At 38.5% G+C, this 22,479-nt stretch overlaps 1 pseudogene; it reads left to right on the top strand.

Moving 5' to 3' along the window:
- The first annotated feature begins 262 nt into the window (after positions 1 to 262).
- LOC102891590 lies at positions 263 to 3,398 on the top strand (annotated as a pseudogene).
- The last annotated feature ends 19,081 nt before the right edge of the window (positions 3,399 to 22,479 follow it).

Raw genomic sequence — 22,479 nt, forward strand, 5'->3', positions numbered from 1 at the left:
CAGACAGTTATCTTCAGTGCCTTCATTACTTCTACCAGATGCTTTCCCAAAATGGCCTAAAAAGCGTCCTTCATGGGGATGAACACTGACTGTTTTCTCTGCCAGCCAGAAGGACTAGTTGATGCCATCATATTTCTATGTTGTTTAATCTGGCGAAGTAACAACAAAGCCCTATAGCCTTTTGTGGCCTTATTGCAACTGCATCTGAGATCCAGGGAAAGGACAACTCAGTACTACCAGGTGCACAAGAAGTGCTGTACGAATGGGCCCTAGTGGAAATGCAAAAGGAAGTAAAGGAGAGGGAGTAGTTCGTTTGGAAAAGGCTGAGGGGTGCATCCAGGAAAATGATTTCTCCATCCCTTACTCTCCTATCATTTCTCACTATCTGAGGCAATGGCTTGGACAGTGGTCAAGCGTGAATAAGACTTGTCAAACCATGAAGGTGGTAGAAACAAAGGAACAAGGAGAAAAGTGTGTTTCGGATAAAGGATGAAAAGTTATCTCTGAGGGGTTTTGTATTCACACCAAGCATCACTGATCCCTGTTCAGTGCCCAAAGAATGAGATTTGGGCCTAAACCCAGCCAGGGGGCCTCGACAGACCAAAAGTAAGCCACAAGAGCAACTTTTGTTCTCCTGGCTCAAGGCCTAAGCTAGAAGCTCTTCTAATAGCCTCCTCAATCTAATTCTGGTTCTTCCTTGGTCTTCTGAGCTGAGGGAGAGGTGAGGAGGAAAACTGTTACATTTAAAACTGTGTTTTAAATCTTTGTTCCTTACATCAAAAGCTTCAACCCTGACAACACTATGACTAACAGTATCCCCAACCATGTCCTAGATATGAGTATTTCTTTCTTGAGTTTGGAAAGAATGAGAAGAAAGCCCTGAGATTTTCTAATGGTTGCATGGTGTCTTCCAAATCCACAAGCCTAGTGTTGATTTTACTGTCTAAATCTCTGTTGAATCTGGCAACAACTAACTCTCACCTACCCTACATTAATAGTCCACAACTGGAACCTCTCTCTTTTCCCTGATTCTTTTGCCAATTCTCCACAAAATGCAGCTGAAGCATTTTAAAAATAATATATTGGTGTGATGATGTCATCTCTCTTGCTTATAACTTTCAATGCTTTACTGTGCTTTTAGGATAAATAATAAAACTCTTATCATGACCTAGAAGACCCTGTTTAATTTATCTAGCTTCATCTTGTATTCTCTTAGTACATCCAACATGCTTTTTTTTTCCTGCCTGGAAGATGTTTGCTCATGTGCGCGCGCACGCTCTCTCTCTCTCTCCTCTCTCCCTCCTACCCTCCCTCCCTCTCTCTCTCCCTCTCCCCTTCTCTTTCTCTCTCCTCCTATTAGAGGAAATACCAAGGAAGAATAGAAGTTAACTAGGCAAATGTAACTTCTCCATGAACGTCTTCCCTGGTTCCCACCACCCATCTCGTCTAGGTCACCTTCCTTTGTCATGTGTGCTCTCTAAGAATCATGCTCCTGCTTTTGGAGTTTTGCCCAGTTGAAAATTATGTATTTATGCAATACTTCAGCAGACCGTAAACTCCATGAGGACAGGGTCTTATTTGTCCACAGGGCCTAGCTTAGTTAATTATTTGTTGAATGAGTGGGTTGGCCCCAATATGTGCAGAAAGGGTAGTAGTCCTTGATGGAGAGCCACAAAATATCAGAAGAGTTCTGGGGAAAACAAAAGAAAATGCAATTTCCATGGAGTTTTAAAACTGGCATGTTAGGAGAGTAGACAGCAATTTTTTCCCTTTTTTATTTTTCTATATTTTCCAGGCAAAAAAGTGGCAAAGAACTGAGGAAAGTGAGAATCAGGAAGAGGGCATTAGATCTGATGACTTACTATTATTTTCTAGTGACCTTTAACAGGAGAATTTCAGTAGAGTATTAAAAGCCAAAGCTGTGAGTGGGTAAAGGAGTAGGTGGTAAATGTCAGTGAATATGTATTATTCCTGGCAAGTTTGTAGGTAAAAGTTGAGGAAAGATAAAGCAGCTGACTTGAGAAAGTAGCCGAATCAACAGAAGATTGTTAGTTGCATGAAATGTTTTATAATAGAGACCAGAGGCTTAAGGAGAAGAAAGCAGTGGAAAGAGATTATAGAGGTGTGTGGGGGTTTTGTCCTGAGACAGAAGGAAAGAGAGAAGGTATGTGGAACCTAATATGTGCTCAATAAATAATAATGCATTAAACAAGTCAAGTTAGCATGATGAGGTGCCCGGAAGAAGTCAGATCTCATCTCAAAGGATCCCAAGCTATTAAAAGTCAGGCACTTGCCCCCATGCAAGAATATGGGGCTCTTGATACCAAAGATTCCGATGTCAAGAAATGATTTTACAAGATTTCTCTATTTTTAAAATTTGACAACCAATTTAAACAAAAGTCAAACAGAAATTGCCAATAGTCAGTCAATTGCAAACCACTTGGGAACCTTTATTTTAGCATCTGTTTCTCTAGACCAGAGTTACTGGTATGATAGTTAACAGTTTTATTGAGATACAATTCACAAATGCAATTTACCCATTTCAAGTAATTTTAATTTAATTCCATTGTTTTTAGTAAATTCACAGATATGTGCAATCATTACCACAGACGATTCTAAAACATTTTCATCATCTCACAAATACTACTGGATCCTTTAGCTATCGCTCCTCTATTCACTCCCCACATCCAAACCCCAGCAAACACTCATCTCTTTTCTGTCTTACAGATTTTCCTAGTCTGAACATTCATTTAAGTGGATCATATATTATGTGGTCTTTTGTGACTAGCTTCTTTCACTTAGTCGATAGTATTTTTTTAAATGAAAAAGTAGAAATATGAAGAATTCAAAGGCCTTTAATCTCAGTAAAAAGAAAAGCCCGTTGTCCCAACACTGAGACAAGTAGAGGAGAGAAGAGCATGTCAAGATTTAAAACCATCCTTCAGAAATGAGGGCAAGGAGACTTTCTCACTCCCCAGCCATCTTGGAAGCTGCTTTTGGTTGGGGGCTATCCCACACTTAAGATAAGAGAGTGGCTGTAAAGAAGAAGAAGAAGTTGCTGGAGTCCATCAACTCTAAGTTCCAACCTGTTATAAAATGTAGAAAGTACATGCTGAGGTATAAGCAGACTGAAAACGATTAGACAAGGCACAGTGAAACTGGTTATCCTTGCCAACAACTGCCCTGCTTTGAGGAAATTCAAAATTAAGTACTAGACATGCTAGCCAAGACTAGTATTTATTACTACAGTGGCAATAATATTGAATTGGGCACCACGTGTGAAAATACTACAGAGTATACACACTGGCTTCTTGAGCATTGATCCAGGTGATTCTGATATCATTAGAAGCATGCCAGAACAGACTGGTGAAATGTAAATCATGCAAAATTTTTCTTTAATAAAAAAACTGGCCAGAGCTTGTTTAAAAAGAAAAGACAGAAAGACAAAGCCAGAAATAAGTTCTGGAAGCCTTCTGCAAACATGTGTATAGGATACCTCAAGGACCCATCTGTATGAAAACTTGCATTTGGATCATCATTCTGTGCCAGTGCTGAGACGCCACTGGTGTAAACAAGTTTGGCTGTATCAATAGTTTACGCAGCCGAGGTCTCTTATGATTATCTGTGCCTGAGCCCTGTCTGTTGCTGAAAATTAAAAATAACACCGGGTTGGTATAATTGTTTTTCAGGATATTATCCCTATGTCCTTGGTTCTAGTTACCAGCATTGCTCAGAACAGGCCAAAAAGGAGAATAATCTAAGGATCCTGGGTCCCTAGCCACAACAATTCAGGTGTATTTTCCAAAGACAATCATCCAAAAACATCCTCTGCAAAGAAGCACAGTATTTTCAAGCAACACATCATTCTTCAAGGGGCTGGAGGTCTAATTTCAAGGCCTTGGCGTGCATCAGAATTAAAAAAAAAAAAAAAATCTTCTATAACAGCATACCAGGGGACATAACTCTGGAATTTTCAGTAAAACCACAAGAGCAAAGGAGCATCTTTAAAATATGGGGTGTGAAAGACATAGTGTGGCTGAATGGATAAGAAAAATAAAACACTTACATATGTTGCTTACAAGAGACTCACTTCAGATTGAAAGGCACACAGACTGAAAGTGAAGGGATGGAAAAAGATACTTTATAAAAATGGAAACAAAACAAAAAAAGGTGGGGTAACAACACTTATACTAGACAAAATAGTATAAGACAAAAAAACAAAGGCAAGAGACAGAGAAGCATCCAGTAATCTCACTTCTGTGTATTTATCCAAAGAAACCCAAAACACTACTTCAAAGAGAGTATGGAGCATCCATATGTTCATTACAGCATATTTATAATAGCCAAGATATGGAGGCAACCTGAGCATCCATCGGTGAATGGATAAAGAAGAGATGGTACATATATACGCAATGGAATATTATTCAGCTATAAAAAAGAATGAAACCTTGCCATCTGCAACAATACAGGTGAACCTAGAGAGTATTGTGCTGAGCTGAGTAAGTCAGAGAAAGACAAATGCCATCTAAAGAACAAAATAAAACAAACTCAAATACAAAGAACATTTTGGTGGCTGTCAGATGGGAAGGGGGTTGGAAGGTGAGTGGAAAAGGGGAAGAGATTAAGAAGTACAAACCGGCAGTTACAAAATAGTTATGGGAATGTAAAGTATAGCATAAAGAATATAGTGAATAATATTGTAATAACTACATACAGTGTCAGGTGGATACTAGATTTATCTGGGTGATCACTTCATAAATTGTATAAATGTCTAATCACCATGCTGTATACCTGAAACTAATATAATACTGTATGTCAACAGTAATTAAAAAATAAAAATTATTTTAAAAAGAAATTAATTAAAAACAATTCTCATTTGTTATAGGGAAAAAAGAAAATAAATTTTCTTTAATAGCATAATTTATAAACTTAAGAAGTACAGCTAGTTGAATATCTAAAACTATTATGGTTGATAAATTTTACTCATTTCTATTTAAGAGGCTAAATGAGGATAAAAGGAGACAAGGAAACATTAAAATTGGGAGATGCAAGAGGCTCTGAAGTATATTGTGAAAAGGCTCATTTTCACATTTTTTGTGCCAGTGGGAAAAACAAAAGCTACAGATTGAAAAGGGATTTTTAAAGATCTTGATTTTTATATTTCACATTCCATGTACTTATTTTTATAATTTTAAAGAAGGTATGATGATAAATTTTGTTATTTATATTTTATTGACAATAATTTTTAAAGTAAGGGGAGGTATGGTACAGGAAACAAAAACATAACGGTTATTTTAGAGCTGACATGTCGTAAGTTATACTTGGTCTCTTCTCTAGTCCGTATTATCTGAAAGAGCATTGCCGGGTAGTGATTCAAAGTTTTAGGCAATGGTTTGCTTTTGTAACAGGTGTACTTTTGTAAACCCCTAAATGGACTGATAAACAAAAAGTAGGGACGCACATTTCTAACCCTGGATGTTTTAGAAAATCTTAAAACATACATTGTCTAGTAAATAATTAGATTATTCCAGATGGCCATACATATTTGACTGTTCACAAACACTGCTTGCTGACCCATATATTTTTTTTAGAATTACATCAATAAGGGAAGTACGCTTTCATCATCAAACTTGAGCTGAACTACACAGAAGCTCATCCGAACCATAAACAAAGGTCGGCAAAATTTGACACATTGGCCCAGATGTTGAAGAGTTTGTAAGAAAAGTGGGTCCTCCCGGAAAATACTGAAAAGCCAAGTTCCCTCAAAGAAGACTTTTTAAGATTTGTGTTTTTTTTATGTTACTTGAACCTCTATGTAGCAATTATTTCACCTTCTCTTGGGAAATCGATTACACATCTACCTAGTGGACTGAAATTTCTTAAAGACCAAACCTGGCTGTCATTTTTTCTTCAGTTCTCTCATGTCGTCTCAAATGGGCATTAGCACTCTCTCCTGTCTCTGTGGCATGAGGTAGAAAGTGACAATTTCCATAACAGGTACAGATACCTTGTTAGGTCCTCTTGCATACTAGACTGTGAGTCCTTTCAAGGCAGGCTCCATTGTAGTTAACACTTAGTAGAAAGTCTAATAACTGTTGGATGCTGTAGGAAAACAGAGAAAAGAGCAATTAATTTCAGCTCTTGAATGGAAGGAAGGTCAGAGCCACTTCTATTGTAAAGGCTTCTGAAATGGCCTTGTAAGAATTTTCTTTTCTTCTGGAAGGACCTGGTGCAAACACGTCATTAAAAGAAACTTTTCTTAAGCAAGGAACAAACTCACAGTTATTAGCAAGCCTTTGGCATAGAGAATATTCAAATATATTCTATCCAGGTTCCACAAACACCAAATATCAATATCATCTTTTCTCTACTAACCCAGGTTGAACATGAGTTACGTTTGGGGGAGTGGAGAGAGGGACATGGGATCCACCTACAGCTAATTCATTTTCTCCCTGTTGTTTTGAAGTAACAACCAGAGCAATGATTTTAAACTTTTATTTCTACCTACAGAACTGTGTCTTCTTTTTGCAAATTCTTACTCCAAATCTCTATATTTACATTAGAACAGTTGAAAGTGGAGCTGCTCAGGTGGAAGAAGCAGGAGCTAAAGCCCCTTCATTGACCCCCTCTCTCCCCTAGAAGACCTTTGAGCCTCCTTAGCTGAATCGCACTCAGTGGAACAGTTGAAGACCACTGGCAGTCTGAGGCGACCTGGTGAAAATCAATGGAAAATGTGCTTGTGAAGCAAAATGGGCCCAGGAAAACCCCACACAGGCTCCCCAAGGTCTGCAACTATTTTCTGCTGCCCCCACCCCTTGGGGAATGGGGAACTTTACTGCACTAAGGATTGCACCATTGGGGACACAGCCTTTCCCCTTTCACTTCTCTCTGGGTCCTTTCGGCACAGAATTTGCTTCATTACACCTTTTGGAGTACAAAGCTGTTTCACCGGGGAGGGGAGCTATATGTTGTAATTAAGAATTTGGGCTCTAGAATCCAACTGCCAGAGTTCAAGTCCACGCTCTAGAACTTGCCAGATATAGAATCTTAATGCAATCACTTACTCTCATTTTGACCCAGATGTCCTCACTGGTGGTATAGGGACAGTAATAGCTCCTGCCTCATAGGGTTGTCGTAAGGATTAAATGAAATAATGACAGTGAGTCCCTTAGAACAGTGTCAGGCACAGAGTAAATATTTGGTAAATACTAGGTATCATTAGGAATAGTCTGCTTGCTTGCCTGAGGAAGACCATCTAGCTCAAATGGCTTTCCCCTTTTGCTTCAATTTTCTGGGTCACCTGAACTTTCCTTGCTGGCTCCAAGTCAAACATGTGGTCTCATGTGTGTCCTATGCGTGTTCCTATGAATATATAAGTTCAAGAAATACCTCAGGCATCCAAGTGCCATGAATTTCCTCATGCTCTTTATGCAGCGAACCTTTGATGACAATTCCCATAAACTTCTAGAAATTCTAGCATTTGTTGCTTCTGGTTTTCTCCAAATAAAGCTTTGTTTTTCAACCCTTATAGTCCTTTTAGCTTGACTTCTTCCTATATCATGAAAATCCATATTTTAAACAATTTGTAATTGGTACAAATAGGACTGGCTACATAATTTTCAGGACTCAATGCAAAATGAATGCATGGGGTGCCTTGTTCACAATTATTACACTTTCAAGGCAATGACAGCAGAGCATTAAACCAAGTGCAAGGCCCTTCTGTCGCATGTTCATGAAACTGGTCCTGAGTACAAACATCAGTGTCTATAAACCTTTACTTTGTTTATTTCTGCCATAGTCCAGATGAGATGTTCAGTTTACACATGAGATTCCCTTTTTATGCATGAAGGTTCGAGGAACAGAAAGTATGTATGCCCCAAAGACACTTGTTTATTCCCCCTGCAGAAAATAGTTGTAAACAAAAGACAAGAGACTTTAAAGACCCACATGACAGATTTCTGTAGAAGAAAATCACACTTTTTCTCTCTGCTGGGGAAGGAGTTAACTCAATTTTTATTTTTCTTGAATTCCTCTATGACACTTCTTTTTAATAAACATCACAGAAACTTATCTCAGGTGTTACCAGTTTTTAAAAAAGATCTCACTATTCTTCAAGGTATTATATTCACTAACTATAAACTTTTGTTTGCATAACTGTTTACTTCTCAGTGCTTCTTTTGTTGTGGTGTGAGGAATCTCTCATAAGAACTGAGCTTACTCTTCTTGTGTTTTAATGTTGATTTCCGCTCCCCGCCCCCCCCCACCCTATCCCCAGAAGCAGAGACTGAGATAAGGATTTAATTATCAATAGTTTATTGGGAGATGTAGGAAAGCAGGGAAGGGAAGGCAGCCAAAGAAAGGTGAATTATTAAGCCAGCTACCACTGGTTAGTTGGAAATTAATCCCGCAGAGAAACCCTGAGACTCAGTGTAAAACACACGCTACAGAATTATTTCACCTGAGAGCTTACGGGGCTGATATCTTTAGACACCAACTCCCATCAGTCACTGATTGAGAACTGCTGTGTGGGGGCAGGGCTAACTCCAGCCAGTGCCCTCTGGATGGTAAAGTCTTTGGGAAGGCAGAAGCCGACAGCATCCGCTACATCGGTAATAGAAAATTGGAAAGTTTTCAAAGCAAACAATGCTGGGTTTCAAGATCAGTGCTACTGATTTGAAGCAGAACGATTTGGGGTAAGTTGACATCGGAGCCTCAGTTTCTCATGTATAAAATAGAAATACAACCACTTACTTACCTTCAGGGTTGTTGGGATGATGAGAACTGTTTAAAGCATCAGACATAGCCATTTGTATGTAGAGCCGTCATTAAATTGTTTTTTTAAAACAGTATTTTTCGAACCTAAATATTCATAGCAATCACTTGAATATCTTATTAGAATGCAGATTCTGATTCAGCATACCTGGGTGGGACACGAAGTCCTACATTTCTTACAAGCTCCCGGGTGATGCTGCTAGTCCATGGGCCATATTTTATGCAGCAAGATTTTAAACCATTCTAAAATTTCTCTTTAACCACTATATACCATAAATCATAAAATATTTTCCCTGGATCTGTTGAGTTTAATCATAGTGAAAAAAAAGTTGATATCTGTGAGAGCTGTTATATGAGATATAACAACCAGCTGTGTTAATCACCACTAATAAGTTTAACTGTCTGGGGTTCCCAGAGCAGAGTTACACAAGAGAGGAAGTTCAGAATGAAAAATATATAGGGTAGATAAGGACTTCAGCATCATGGGAAACCAAAGAAAGATAAAATTTGCATCATTATTAAAGAATGAGGAGAAAGAGCCCAAAGGCATATTTCTAAGCAATTCATGACATTAACACAAAATTAATGCAATGTGCTTTGAGATGTCTCCTATGTACAATTCGTCATGTGGGATAGTGATGTAAAAGAACGTATGTGATGTTTACAATCTGTTGAGGGGAGCGGACATGTACATGAAGATACGAAGCAGTAAAAATATGAATAAGTAGTTTTCCTTAGTGGGAGAGCTTTGGTAGGCACCAGTTGTTTTGGTCTGGAATACCTGGGAAAAGTACAGTTAGAAGGGAGATTTCAGCTGAGCCTTTGGAGGACAGGTGAGCCTTGGATTTGAATACAGTAGTAGGACTGTATCAGGAAAAAGCCATAAATTTAATAAAATTATTCTATAGGATGTGCTTCAAAAAGGACATTGTTTAAGAGTATGTCCTGTCAGTAACAGGTCTTGGTTATGAACAGTGGCCCACAATGCACCTTGGCTAGGGGAGGTGGAGGCCGAGAAGCAGGTGGCCGGTGGGAAGTCATCGCTAAGAATGTAGAATTCAGAGTCAGGCCTGGATTCACAAACGAATTGCAACGAGAAGTAACTGTGTGACTTGGGAACAGTATTCACTCAGAATATCTTTCCATATCCATAAAGTGATGAAGTCATGCTTTCTTTTTTTTATTTTAATGAGTTTCAAGTATACAGTACATTGGTTAGATATTTATATAGTTTATAAAACGATCCCCCTAATTGCTCCTTCTCTCCTCTGGCTCTCCACCTAGCCAGTATATTAATGCTAACTACATTCCCTATGCCATGCTCCCCATCTTTGTGACCATCTATCAATTACTAGTTTGTACTTCTTTAACAATTGACCCCATTCTCCCAGCCCCTCAACCTCCCTCCCATCTGTCCATCACCAAATTGTCCACTATATTTATGAGTCTGTTTTTGATTAGTTTGTTCTTTTTGTTCCTTGGATTCTGCATATAAGTGAAATCATATGGTATTTATCTTTGTCTGACTTATTTCACTCAGCATAATAACCTCTAGATCCATCCATGTCGTTGCAAATGGTGGGATTTCATTTTTTTTAATGGCTGAATAATATTCTATTTATATATGAACCATAATTTCTTTATCTAATCATCTGTTAATGGGCATTTAGGTTGCTTCCATATCTTGGCTATTGTAAATTGTGCAGCCATGAATATTGGAGTGCATAGATCTTTACAAATTATTGTTTTGGTTTTCGTTGGATAAGTACCCAGAAGTGTAATTGCTGGGTCAATTTTTTGAGAAATCTCCATACTGTTTTCCACAGTGGCTGTAACAATTTGCAGTCCCACTAACAGTGTATGAGGGTTTCCTTTTCTCCGCATCCTCGCCAACATTTGTTCTTTGATTTATTGATGATAGCCATTCTGCCAGGTGTGAAGTGATATCTTATTGTGGTTTTAATTTGCATTTCTCTGATGATTAGTGACCTTGAGCCTCTTTTCATATGTCTATTAGCCATTCGTATTTCCTCTTTGGGGAAGTATCTGCTCAGGTCTTCTGCACATTTTTTAATTGCAGTGTTTATTTTTCTATTGTTGAGTTGTATGAGTTCTTAATATATTTTGGATATTAACCTCTTATCAGATATATCATTAGTGAATAACTTCTCCCAATCCATTGGTTGTCTTTTTGTTTTATTGATTGTTTCCTTTGCTGTACAAAACCTTTTTAGTTTGATGTAGTCCCATTTGTTTATTTTCTCTTTTGTTTCCCTTGAGCGGGGAGATATATTTGAAAAGAAATTACTGTTAGCAATATCAGAGAGTTTACTGCCTATGTTTTCTTCTAGAAGTTTTATGGTTTCAGGTCTTACATTTGAGTCTTTAATCCATATTGAGTCTATTCTTATATACGGTGTAAGAAAGTGATCCAGTTTCTTTTTTTTTGCATGTATCTGTCCAATTTTCCCAACACCATTTATTGAAGAGACCGTCTTTACCCCATTGTATATTTTTGCCTCCTTTGTCATATATTATGTGAGCATGCAACCATGGATATATTTCTGGGCTCTCTATTCTGTTCCATTGATCAATGTATCTATTTTTATGCCAGTACCATGCTGTTTTGATTACTGTAGTTTAGTTTGGTATCAGATAATGTGATCCCTCCAACTTTGTTCTTCTTTCTCCAGACTGCTGTGGCTAATCAAGTTCTTTTATGATTCCATATAAATTTTAGGATTATTTGTTCTAGCTCTCTGAAAAATGCTGTTGATATTTTGATAGAGATTGGATTGAATCTATAGATAGCTTTGGGTAGTATGGCCATTTTAATGATGTTGATTCTTCCTACCCATGAGCATGGTATGCATCCATTTATTTGTATCTTGTTCAATTTCTCTTTTCGGTGACTTATCATTTTCTGAGAACAGGTCTTTTACCTCCTTGATTAATTTAATTACTAGGTATTTAATTGCTTTCGATACAATTGTAAATGAGATTGTTTTCTTAATTTCTCTTTCTGAAAGTTCATCATTGATATATAAAAATGCCACTGATTTCTGAATATTTATTTTGTAACCTGCTACTTTACTGAATTCATTGATCAGTTCTAACAGTTTTTGGGTGGAATCTGTAGGGTTCTCTCTATATAGTATCATTTCATAGGCAAATAATGAGAGTTTTACTTCTTTCTTTCCAATTCAGATGCCTTTTATTTCTCTTTCTTGTCTTACTGCTGTGTCTAAGACTTCCAATACAATGTTGAAGAGGTGTAGTGAAAGTTGGCATCCTTGTTTTGTTCCTGATCTTAAGGAAAATACTCTTAGCCTTTCCCCCATTGAGTATGATATTAGCAGTAAGTTTGTCATATATGGCCTTTATTATGTTGAGGTATATTCTCTCTATTCTCACTTTGCTGAGAGTTTTTATCATAAATGGATGCTGAATTTTGTCGAACGCTTTTTCTGCATGTATTGATATGATCATATGGTTTTTTTATCTTTCGATTTGTTAATGTGGTGTATCACATTAATCGATTTGTGGATATTGTACCAACCTTGCATTCCAGGAATAAATCCAACTTGATCGTGGTGTATGATATTTTTAATGTATTGCTAAATTCAGTTTGCTAATATTTTGTTGAAGATTTTTGTATTAATGTTCATAAGAGATATCAGCCTATAGTTTTCTTTTTTCGTAATGTCTTTGTCTGGTTTTGGAATCAAGGTAACAGTGGTCACATAAAAGGAATTAGGGAGCCTTCCTTCTTCTTGAATTTTTTGGAATAGTTTGAGAAGAATAGGTGTTAATTCTTCTTTGCATGTTTGGTAAAATTCACCCATGAAGCCATCTGGTCCAGAACTTTTGTTTTATGGGAGGTTTTTGATTACTGATTCTATTTCATTGGTAGTAATCAGTTGGTTCAGATTTTTGGTTTCTTCTTGACTTGGTCTTAGAAGATTGTATGTTTCTAAGAATGTGTCCATTTCTTCCGGATTGCTCAATTTTTGGCGTATAATTGCGTGTAGCATTTTCTTATGATCCTTTGTATTTCTGTGGAGTCTGTATTCATCTCTCCTCCTTCATTTCTGATTCTATTTGTTTGAGTCCTCTCTCTTTTTTCCTTGATGAGTCTGGCTAAAGGTCTGTCAATTTTGTTTATCTTTTCAAAGAACCTGATCTTGGTTTCATTAATCTTTTACATTGTTTTTCTAGACCCTATTTCATTTATTTCTGCTCTAATCTTTATTATTTTCTTCCTTCTGTTCACTTTGAGCTTTGTTTGCTGTTCTTTTTCTAATTCTTTTAATTGTAAGTTTACATTGTTTATTTGAGCTTTTTCTTGTTTCTTGAAGTAGGCCTGTATTGCTATGAATTTCCTTCTTAGGACTGCTTTTGCTATGTCCCATAGATTTTGAGTCATTGTGTTTTCATTTTCATTTGTCTCTAGGTATCTTTCAATTTCTTCCTTGATCTCATTGATAATCCATTTATTGTTTAGTAGAATGCTATTTAGCCTCTATGTGTTTGTGTATTTTCCAGTTTTTTTCTTGCAGTTGATATCTAGTTTCATACCATTGTGATCGGAGAAGACAATTGATGTGATTTCAGTCTCCTTAAATTTATTGAGACTTGTTTTGTGTCCTAACATGCGGTCTATCCTTGAAAATGTTCCATACGCACTTGAGAAGAATGTATGTTTTGCTGCTTTGGCATGAAATGCTTTGAAAATATCTGTTAAATCCATCTGATCTAGTGTGTCTTTTAAGCTCATTGTTTCCTTGTTGATTTTTTGCCTGGAAGATCTGTCCATTGCTGTCAATATGGTGTTAAATTCTCCTACTAAGAGTGTATTACTATTGATCTCTCTTTTTATGTCCACCAATAATTGCTTTATGTATGTTGGTGCTCTTATGTTGGGTGTGTATACATTTACTAGGATTATGTCTTCTTGGTGTATCCATCCCTTTATCATTATGTAATGACCTTCTTTGGCTCTTACAGCCTTTGTTTCAAAGTCTATTTTATCTGATATAAGTATCGCTACCCCCACCTTTTTTCTTTTTCATTTCCATTTGTGGGAAATATCTTTTTCCATCCCTTTACTTTCAGCCTGTGAGTGTCATTTGATCTGAAGTAGGTTCCTTGTAGACATCATGTGCATGGGTCTTTTTTCTCATCTATTCAGCTACCCTATGTCTTTTGATTGGAGCATTTAATCCATTTTCATTTAAAGTGATTACCGATAGGTACATAGTTACTGCCGTTTTATTATTCGTATTCGTTCTTTCTTTTTTCTTTTTTACCCCTTCTCTTTTTACAGAAGTCTCTTTTACATTTCTTGTGATACTGCCTTATTGGTGATGAATTCCTTAAGCTTTCCTCTGTCTGGGATGCTCTTTGTTTCACCTTCCATTTTAATCAAATGCCTTGTTGGATAGCGTATTCATGGTTGTAGTTTTTTGTTTTTTAATATTTTAAATATTTCTTGCCAGTCCCTTCTGGCCTGCAGAGTTTCCATTAAGCAACAAATGAACAGGACAAACAAACAGAGAGACTCATGGACATGGACTATAGACTAGTGGTTACCAGAGGACTATAGAATAGTGTTTAATAGTGGGGTGAGAGAGGGGGGATCTGCTTTGTCCAATCTACTGTTGAATCCTTCTAGTGTATTCTTCATTTCAGTTATTGTATTCTCATTTCTGTCTGGTTCTTTTTATGGTTTCTATGTCCTTTTTAATGCTTACTATCTCTCCGTTGAGGTTCTCATTGTGCTCATCCATTCTTCCCATAAGTTCGTTGAGCATTTTTATAACCATTATTCTGAACTCTGTCTCTCGTTGTTTCATTTGTGGTATGTTTCTTTTGTTGTTGTTGTTTTCTCACTTTATTAGCCTCTCTGTGTTTGTTTCTATGTGTTCAGAAATATTTGTTTCATCTCTCAGCCTTGGCCAGATGGCCTTATGTGGAAGATGTTCTGTGTGGCCCAATGACACACTTTCCCTGATCCCCTATGCCGGTGGCTCTGGACATGATCTTTGTGTGAGTTGCGTGTGATCTTCTCTGTTGCCAAGCCTTTATTTTTGTTAGTATATCAGTGGATGGGATTAACACTCAGGCTGACTAATTATGGGAATTGGCTACACCCACAGGGTAAGAGTTGCTGTGTGGGGGCTGACCCCACTGAATGGGATTTGCCCTAGCAGGCTTGTGTACTTGTGGCAACCACCCTTTGTGTGTAGCACTAATGGGACTAGTTAGGAGTTGCTCTGTTGTGATCTGGTGCCAGCCTCCAGATGTGTTGGTTTTGTGCCCTCTTGGGAGGGACTCCCCTGTAGGCCAAGGTCAGCCATAGCTTTTGATTGTTCAGGGCTACCTGATGGGAATTACAAAGCAATCCACAAATGGTTGTTGCCTATGCTGGACCTATAGGTAAGTGGAAGGGACAACGCTGTAGGCAGCAGTTGGCTATTCCCTGTCCCTGACCTAGGGCAGTTTATCAGAGGGACCAGTGCTCCTCCAGTTTTGATACTGCCTGTCAGTTACCCATAAGTCTCTGAAACTGGAAGAGCCTCTGAGCGATATGTATGTTGTGTAGCACAGGGACCCCAGGAGTCTCCTGGATCTTTTGAGTAAATTTCCCCATGCCACTGCTGTGTCAGTTTACATGCCAACACTGTCTCTGTGGATCCTGTACAAGTTTACAATCATAGCAAGGTCAGCTGCTGCCTACCTTGGGCCTGAATGCACCACCCCAGGGCAGGGGCACCTTCCTATCAACGTGCGGCAGGCACTTTGTGTGTTGGATGAGGCAGGAGCTCAGGGAGTCAAGAGCTGTCAGGCCAGTACAGATCTCTACAATCCACTCAAGAGATATTGCAGCTCGTATAGGCAGCAGTGGTCTGCCCACAACTGTTTTCCCCAAAATACTCTCACTGTGCTAGCCAAAGTCGGCTGCCTGAGCAGACTGCACAACCCCAGAACCAAGCAGGGCACAGGGGGCTGCCTGTCAATAGGCTGCAGGCACTTTGTGCCTTGGGTGAAGCAAGATCTTAGGGAGACAAGGGCCATCAGGCCAATACAGCCTCGGTTTTACTGCAACTTCTGTGCCTGGGCATTCTCGCTGTAGTCACAGATTACAGTGAGACCAACTGCCATCTGGGGTGGTCTCACAGACCCCTGCACTCCCGGATGCACTATTTCAACTCTTGCAGGCAGCAGGGGTCTGCTTGCCACTGATTTCCATGCAGTGCCCACCCTGTGCTAGCCAAAGTTTGTTGCCTGTGTGGATTGGGAGATACAGTGGGGAGGGGCAGAGCTGTGGCAGTTCACTGTCAATGGGCCGCCTGAGGAAATGTGTGAGTAGGGTGGGGCAGTCTCTCAGAGAGACAATGGCAGTCAGATCAATACAGTCTCAGTCTTGCTGCAACCTTGGTAACTGTTCGCACATTCCTGCATAAGTCTCAGATCACAGCAAGACCAGCTGCTGTCTGGGACTGGCCCAGAGATCACCAAGATCTGCCCAAATTCATGTTGGCAGCAGTGATCTGCCTAACTCTATTTCAGAAATGCGGCTCATAGCTCTCTGCCAGCTGCAAATGTTTGGCCCTGGATCAGTGCAGGGGGAGGCAGCTATCCAGCAACAAAAGCCCCAGGAGATCTGCAGGTTGAATGGGGCAGGCTGATCCCCTCAGGCCAGGCTTCCTAATGGCCCTGTAGGAGGGGATTGCACAGTGAATCTGGCCTTGTCTATAGATTGCCCAGTAGAGGGACCGGACTAAAGCACAATGGTGACTGCCCTTCCAGCCCTCGTTCTGGCATCAGGTACTGCAAGTCTTTCTCGGTATGGATCCTGAGTGAGCCTCTGACCCACCACCAGTGTCCTGCAGGTAAGAAAGACTGTACATGGGTCCTCCAAGGGGAGTCTAGGATTTCAGTCTCCTTCAGTCTCACTCAGACAGCCGGAATCCCCTCTAGTTTTTGGAATCTCCTCTTTTCTGGACTGGGGAGCTGCCAAATGAGGCCAGGACCCCTCTCCCCTTCAGAGGAGACTCTGCAGCCTCGCCCTCCCTCCCAGTGATTCTCCACCACCTGAGGATGTGGGTACAGCCCGATTCCTGACTTTGCCCCTCCTACCGGCTTCAATGTGGCTCTTTTATATTATCAGACATAGGTGTTACAATTAGCTGGACTTTAGGTAATTCTCCACATTGATTATTTTATAATTGGTTGTAACTTCAATGCGGACCTGGGAGGAGATGAACCCTGCTTTTACCTAGTGCACTTTCTTCCTCTCCAGAGAGAGTGTCATGCTTTCTAAACAGGATTGAAGTGATGATTAAATGAGATAATTCATGAAGAGCAATCCATGTATATTCCTTAGCACAAGGCCTAGTCTATAGTAAGTGTTTGATAAATAATTAAGTATTAACATAGTCAAAACAGAAAGGAGAAAGGGACCAGCGCTCCTCCAAGTTTGAAAATGAAAAAAGAAGAAAACCTCATTGTGACCACATCAGTGCTTATGATGAGGAAATTCTAGGAGGTGGAGGGGTCATACAGACCTGAGCTCCAAATAGCTGGAAGCACATAGCTTCAGTTTATACTGTCAATCACACACACACACACACACACACACACCCACACACACACCCCAAACTTTAGTCCTTTCTTAGAAGAAAAGGTTGTGTGTTTGCTATGCTAGACCACCCAAATCTCCCTCAGGAATAAAGAAGTGATTGCCCCACTACTGAGAGTACCTTTAACTAAAGAGAGCCACCTTCCGAAAGTCACACCCCTTCTCCGGGTGGCCACATCCAGTGACAGTTTAACACAGGGATGTAAAGTCTCAGCCTTCTCATTGCAATTGAGAACAGTTCTGAAGGATCTCATCTTCAGAAATCTCCATAGGGTTGGTTCATCGAAGCTTTATCTAGAAGGCATCTCACCTCAGTTTCTCCCTCTGCTGAATCCTGCTTCCTTCCCTTCCACAGATCTTGAACCCAAGAGCACTCCCTAATAAACCCCCTGTAAGGTAATCTCCGTCTTAGAGTCCACTTCCTGGAGAATCCAACCTGTGACAGGTGGTACTGCTGATGAACTTGGATGGTATACTGGTGGAGAAAATACATTAGCTGGTGCTGGATTCTGCCACTGGAGAAATATGAGAGAAATATTAACTATAAAGGCAATAGCATTGGGTGGCTTTTCTAACTCAATTGAAGCTTTGGGGAAAAAAATAAGCTAGGGGTAAAAGGCAAAGGTTCTCCTTAGTAACATCTAATGAAACTCTCATCTCCCTCAGCAAAAGAGCTGAGGAAGTTACAGATGAAGTTCAGGACCATACTAAGAGTAGACAAAATTCAAAGGAGGTTAAACTCTCAATCTAGGTAGATCTGCTACACCAAGATCAGGGACCTGGTTAAGTAAAATTAAGACCCTGACATGTGGGATGGGGACACCTGGGTTGATGCCCCTACTCAAATCTTGAATCACCAGTTTCTCCAGAGAAATATGGAAGTAGTATACACCTCTCTATTAAGGGCTAGCACTCTTCTCTTACTCGAAGACAATGAAGAAACTTTTCCTTGTAAGACATCATGTGCCAGTCTGAGACTCTGGCCCTACCTGCTTGAGCACTTCCAAGTTGCAGCAAACACAACCAGAGGCATGCTGGGCATGATAAGGGAGAAAAGGGACTATATCCAAAGGAGCTACAGGACATAAGCCATCTTTTATAAAACAAACTAGATTATAAATGGGATTGGTTTCTAAAGGTGCTGGATCACGGGGCCAGAGAATGTTGTTTGGAAAAAGAATTTATCGATTTGAGAGACTCTTCTAGGATACATGATTTTAGAGTCTAGCAAGAACACCAAAAGATGATACAAACAAACACACTCCTAGGATTGCTCCTAGAAGCATAGAAAAAGCAATAGCTTACACTTAAGTGGGAATAAAAATATTTGAGTTGCCATGGCAGATGGTAGAAGTAGTGAGTAAAAGGCTCGGGGAAGCACACATGCTAGAGTGGGTGTACTAGGTATGACTGGAAAACCCACCAAATATTAATGTTCCAGAGGATACCCCATTTACTGAGGCAATAAGGATCACCCTGGTAAGAGGGCCACCAGCATCCATAAGAAGGTCAGTGTTTGCATTTCTCAGCAGACCAGGGATGATAGGAAATTCCATGATAGAACTGGGCTCACTGATAATAGGACATCACCTCCCTCCCCATGCACACAATAGATGACAGGTGGTGGTACTTAATCATCCAAAGCCAGGTAGGTGCAATTATTGTAATGTATGGCGAGGCCAAAAGGTAATGGGTGGATATGACCTGTAGATAATAGTGGAGCTGATTAATAGAAAGTAGTGTTCCTAGGGGAAAAATAGAAGGGCAATAAACAAGGGTACTACTCAATCTATACACAGTCGTGACCACATAATGATGTTTCTGTCAGTGATAGACTGGATATATACAGTAGTCCCATAGGATTATGACAGAGGTGAAAAATTCCTATCACTAGTGACATAGTAGCTGTTTTAAGGTCCTGCTGCAGCGTATTACTGTTTTGTTCTGGTCTTAGTCTATGAATAGTAGGCATGCCTGAGGGCGCTCACCTGGGTCCTTGAGCCGTGCACAGACATCTGCCCTTTCAAATTAATAAACCGATGTTGCAACTGGACTGACTCTTGTGGTTCTTATTACATTGCACGATGCCCTTTAGCAATAACCAACAGGAAACTCTGAAGAAAAATGGAGTTTATTACTTATAGGCCCCAGCCTAGAGCTTAGAAGGCACACCAGTGGGCCCACAGCAAGGTCGCCAGTACCTAGAGAGGAAGGGCACAGGCTTGGGGTTCTGCTTTTATTGGGGTCAAGTGTAGAGGAACTAGGGTTTCACAGGCTCACTCTTTATTGAATAATTTAAAACATAAGAGTGAGAATTTAAAGTGTGGGAAGAGAATAAAACAAGTAGCCCAAATGATCAGTTACTGAAATCAATCAAGATCTAAAGCAATGAAGCTTTTTTTGAAGTAGATGCCTCTTGAAGTGGATGCCTCGGAAATCAAAGCTTAAATCAGGCACCTGTATTACAAAAAGGAAAGCTAACTGTCAGAGCTTGCACTATAATTACTCACTTGTTTGTAGTGATGCTAGTGTAAACAAACCTGTGCTCTAGTTCTATAAAAGCATAGTATATACTGTTATGGTAGTGGGCTATACCATCTAGGTTTGTGTAAGTGTACTCCGTGGTTTTAACACAATGACAAAATCACCTAACAATGTATTTCTCAGAATGTATCTTGGTCATTAAGCAGCACATGACTGTAATCAAAAGGAAAGGAGTCAAGGATGGATAATTGGGAGGCTAACAGCAGTTGCTCCAAAATATAGGCATGATCCATTGTCCAGATCTGAACCAATTTCAGTCCCAGAACCCAAAGACTAAAGAAGAGGCCAGATACCTAGAACTCTGCAACACCATGGCAGGTGCACACAGAGATGATCTCCCCAGTCCTTCTCCAGGGTCATTTATTTTCTTGGATGGTGGCCCTAATCTGGATTTATCTTTGAATTTTTTTCATATTTTATGTCTTTACCATATGGACGATTTCTTCAACTTTGCATTTTAGTATTTTTATGAGCTTATTTTCACAATGAGTTTTAAAATTAACTTTATTAAGGTTTAATATATATATATATATATATATATACAGTAAAATCCATCCATTTAAAGTATAAAGTTTGATGAGTTTTGACACATGTACACATCTATATACCTACCACCCCAATCAAGGTATGGAACATTTCCATCACCTGCAAAAGTTCCCTTGGGCCTCTTTGTGGTCAGTACCCTTCCCTCCCCCTACCAGATAACTATGGATCTCTTTTCTGTCACTATAGATTAGTTTTACTCTTCAAAACTGTCACATAAAAAGAATCATACAGTATATATTCTTTGGTGTCTAGCTTCTTTTGTTCACCAAGTTTTTGAGGTCCACAGTGTGTGTATCAATAGTTGGCTGATTTTTATTATCAAGCAGTCTTTTGTTGAATGGATATACCACAATTTGTTTTATCACTCATTTGTAAATGGACATTGGGTCGTTTCTAGTTTTAGGCTATTAACATTCAAAGCTACTGTGAACATTCATGTACAAGTTTCTTTGTATGGATGTATATTTTAATTTTATTTCAGTATATACTTAGGAGTGGAATTGATGGGTCATATGGCAAATATAAGTTTAACCTTATAAGGAACTGCCAAACTATTTTCCAAAGTGATTGTACCATTTTATATTAGCTCTAGCAGTATATAAGAGTTTCAGTTGCTCTCTATCTTCACCAGTGGGTATTCTTAGTTTTTTGTTTGTTTGTTTGGTTGGTTTTGTTTTGGCCATTCTATGGCATATAATAATATGTCAATGTGGTTTAACTTGTATTTTCCTGATAACTAAAAATGTTGAGCATCTTTCATGTATGTATTGACCATTTTCATTTTTTTAATTTTGTGGACCAAATCATCTGCCCAATTTTAAAACTGGGTTGTTTGTCTTTTCATTATCAATTTGTAAAACTTCTTTATGTATATTCTAGATGCAAGTCTTTTATCAGAAATTTGAAGCAAATATTTTCTAACAGTCTGTTGCCATGTCTTTTTATTTTCTTAAAGGTGACTTTTGAAATACAGAAGTGTTTAATATTTATTGAATCCATTTGTTGATCTTTTCTTTTATATTTTGTGCTTTTATATCTAAGAAATCTTCATCTATTCCATTTGCGAGGATATTTTCCTATGTTTTGTTGTCAAAATTTTATAATTTTTATTTTTATATTTCAGTTTATACTCAATTTAGAGTTATCTTTTGCATTTGGTGTGAGGTAAGAGTTGAGGTTTATATTTTTTTGGTATGATTATGTGGTCATTCACTATCTAGTCAAGCACTATTTATTGAAAAGACAATCGTTTCATCATCGAATTACTTTGGCACATTCAATTTTTTTGATAAATAAAGGGCTATTAAATTTTTATGTTTCTTTTTATGTCAGTTTTTGTAGCTGTGTCTTTCAAGGAATTTGTCCATTTCATATAAATTGTCCAATTTATTGCATAAATTTGTTCATAATAGTCTTTTCTTATCCTTTTAATGTCTTATAGTGATGTCCCTTTTTTCAATCATGATTTCGATCATTTGTATCTTCTCTGTTCTTCTTGACTTGTCTAATTAGAGGCTTAATGATTTTTCAAAGAACCAGATTTGTTTTTACTGATTTATTTTCCTAAAAATTATGTTTTCAATTCCTTTTATTTTATTCCATTTATATTTTTACTATTTCCTGCATTCTACTTACTTTGCATTCTATTTACTCTTCTTTTTCTAGCTTTTTGATGTGGAATCTTGCATCATTAATTTTAGACTTTAATTCTTTCCTAATATAAGCATTTAAAGCTCTAAATTTCCCTCTAATTAGTGCTTTACCTGCATCCTACAAATTATGATGGATTGTATTTTCATTATTATTTAGGTAAAAATATATCCTAATATTTCTTGTGATATATTTTATATGACATGGATTACTTAGAAGTGTATTGTTTAATTTCCAAATATTTGTGGGTTTTTCAATAATACTTCATTACTGATTTATAATTTATTTTGTTGTGATCAGAGAACACATTCTATATGGTTTCA

This window comes from Pteropus alecto, unplaced genomic scaffold (assembly GCF_000325575.1).
Source record: "Pteropus alecto unplaced genomic scaffold, ASM32557v1 scaffold161, whole genome shotgun sequence".
NCBI lineage: Eukaryota > Metazoa > Chordata > Mammalia > Chiroptera > Pteropodidae > Pteropus > Pteropus alecto.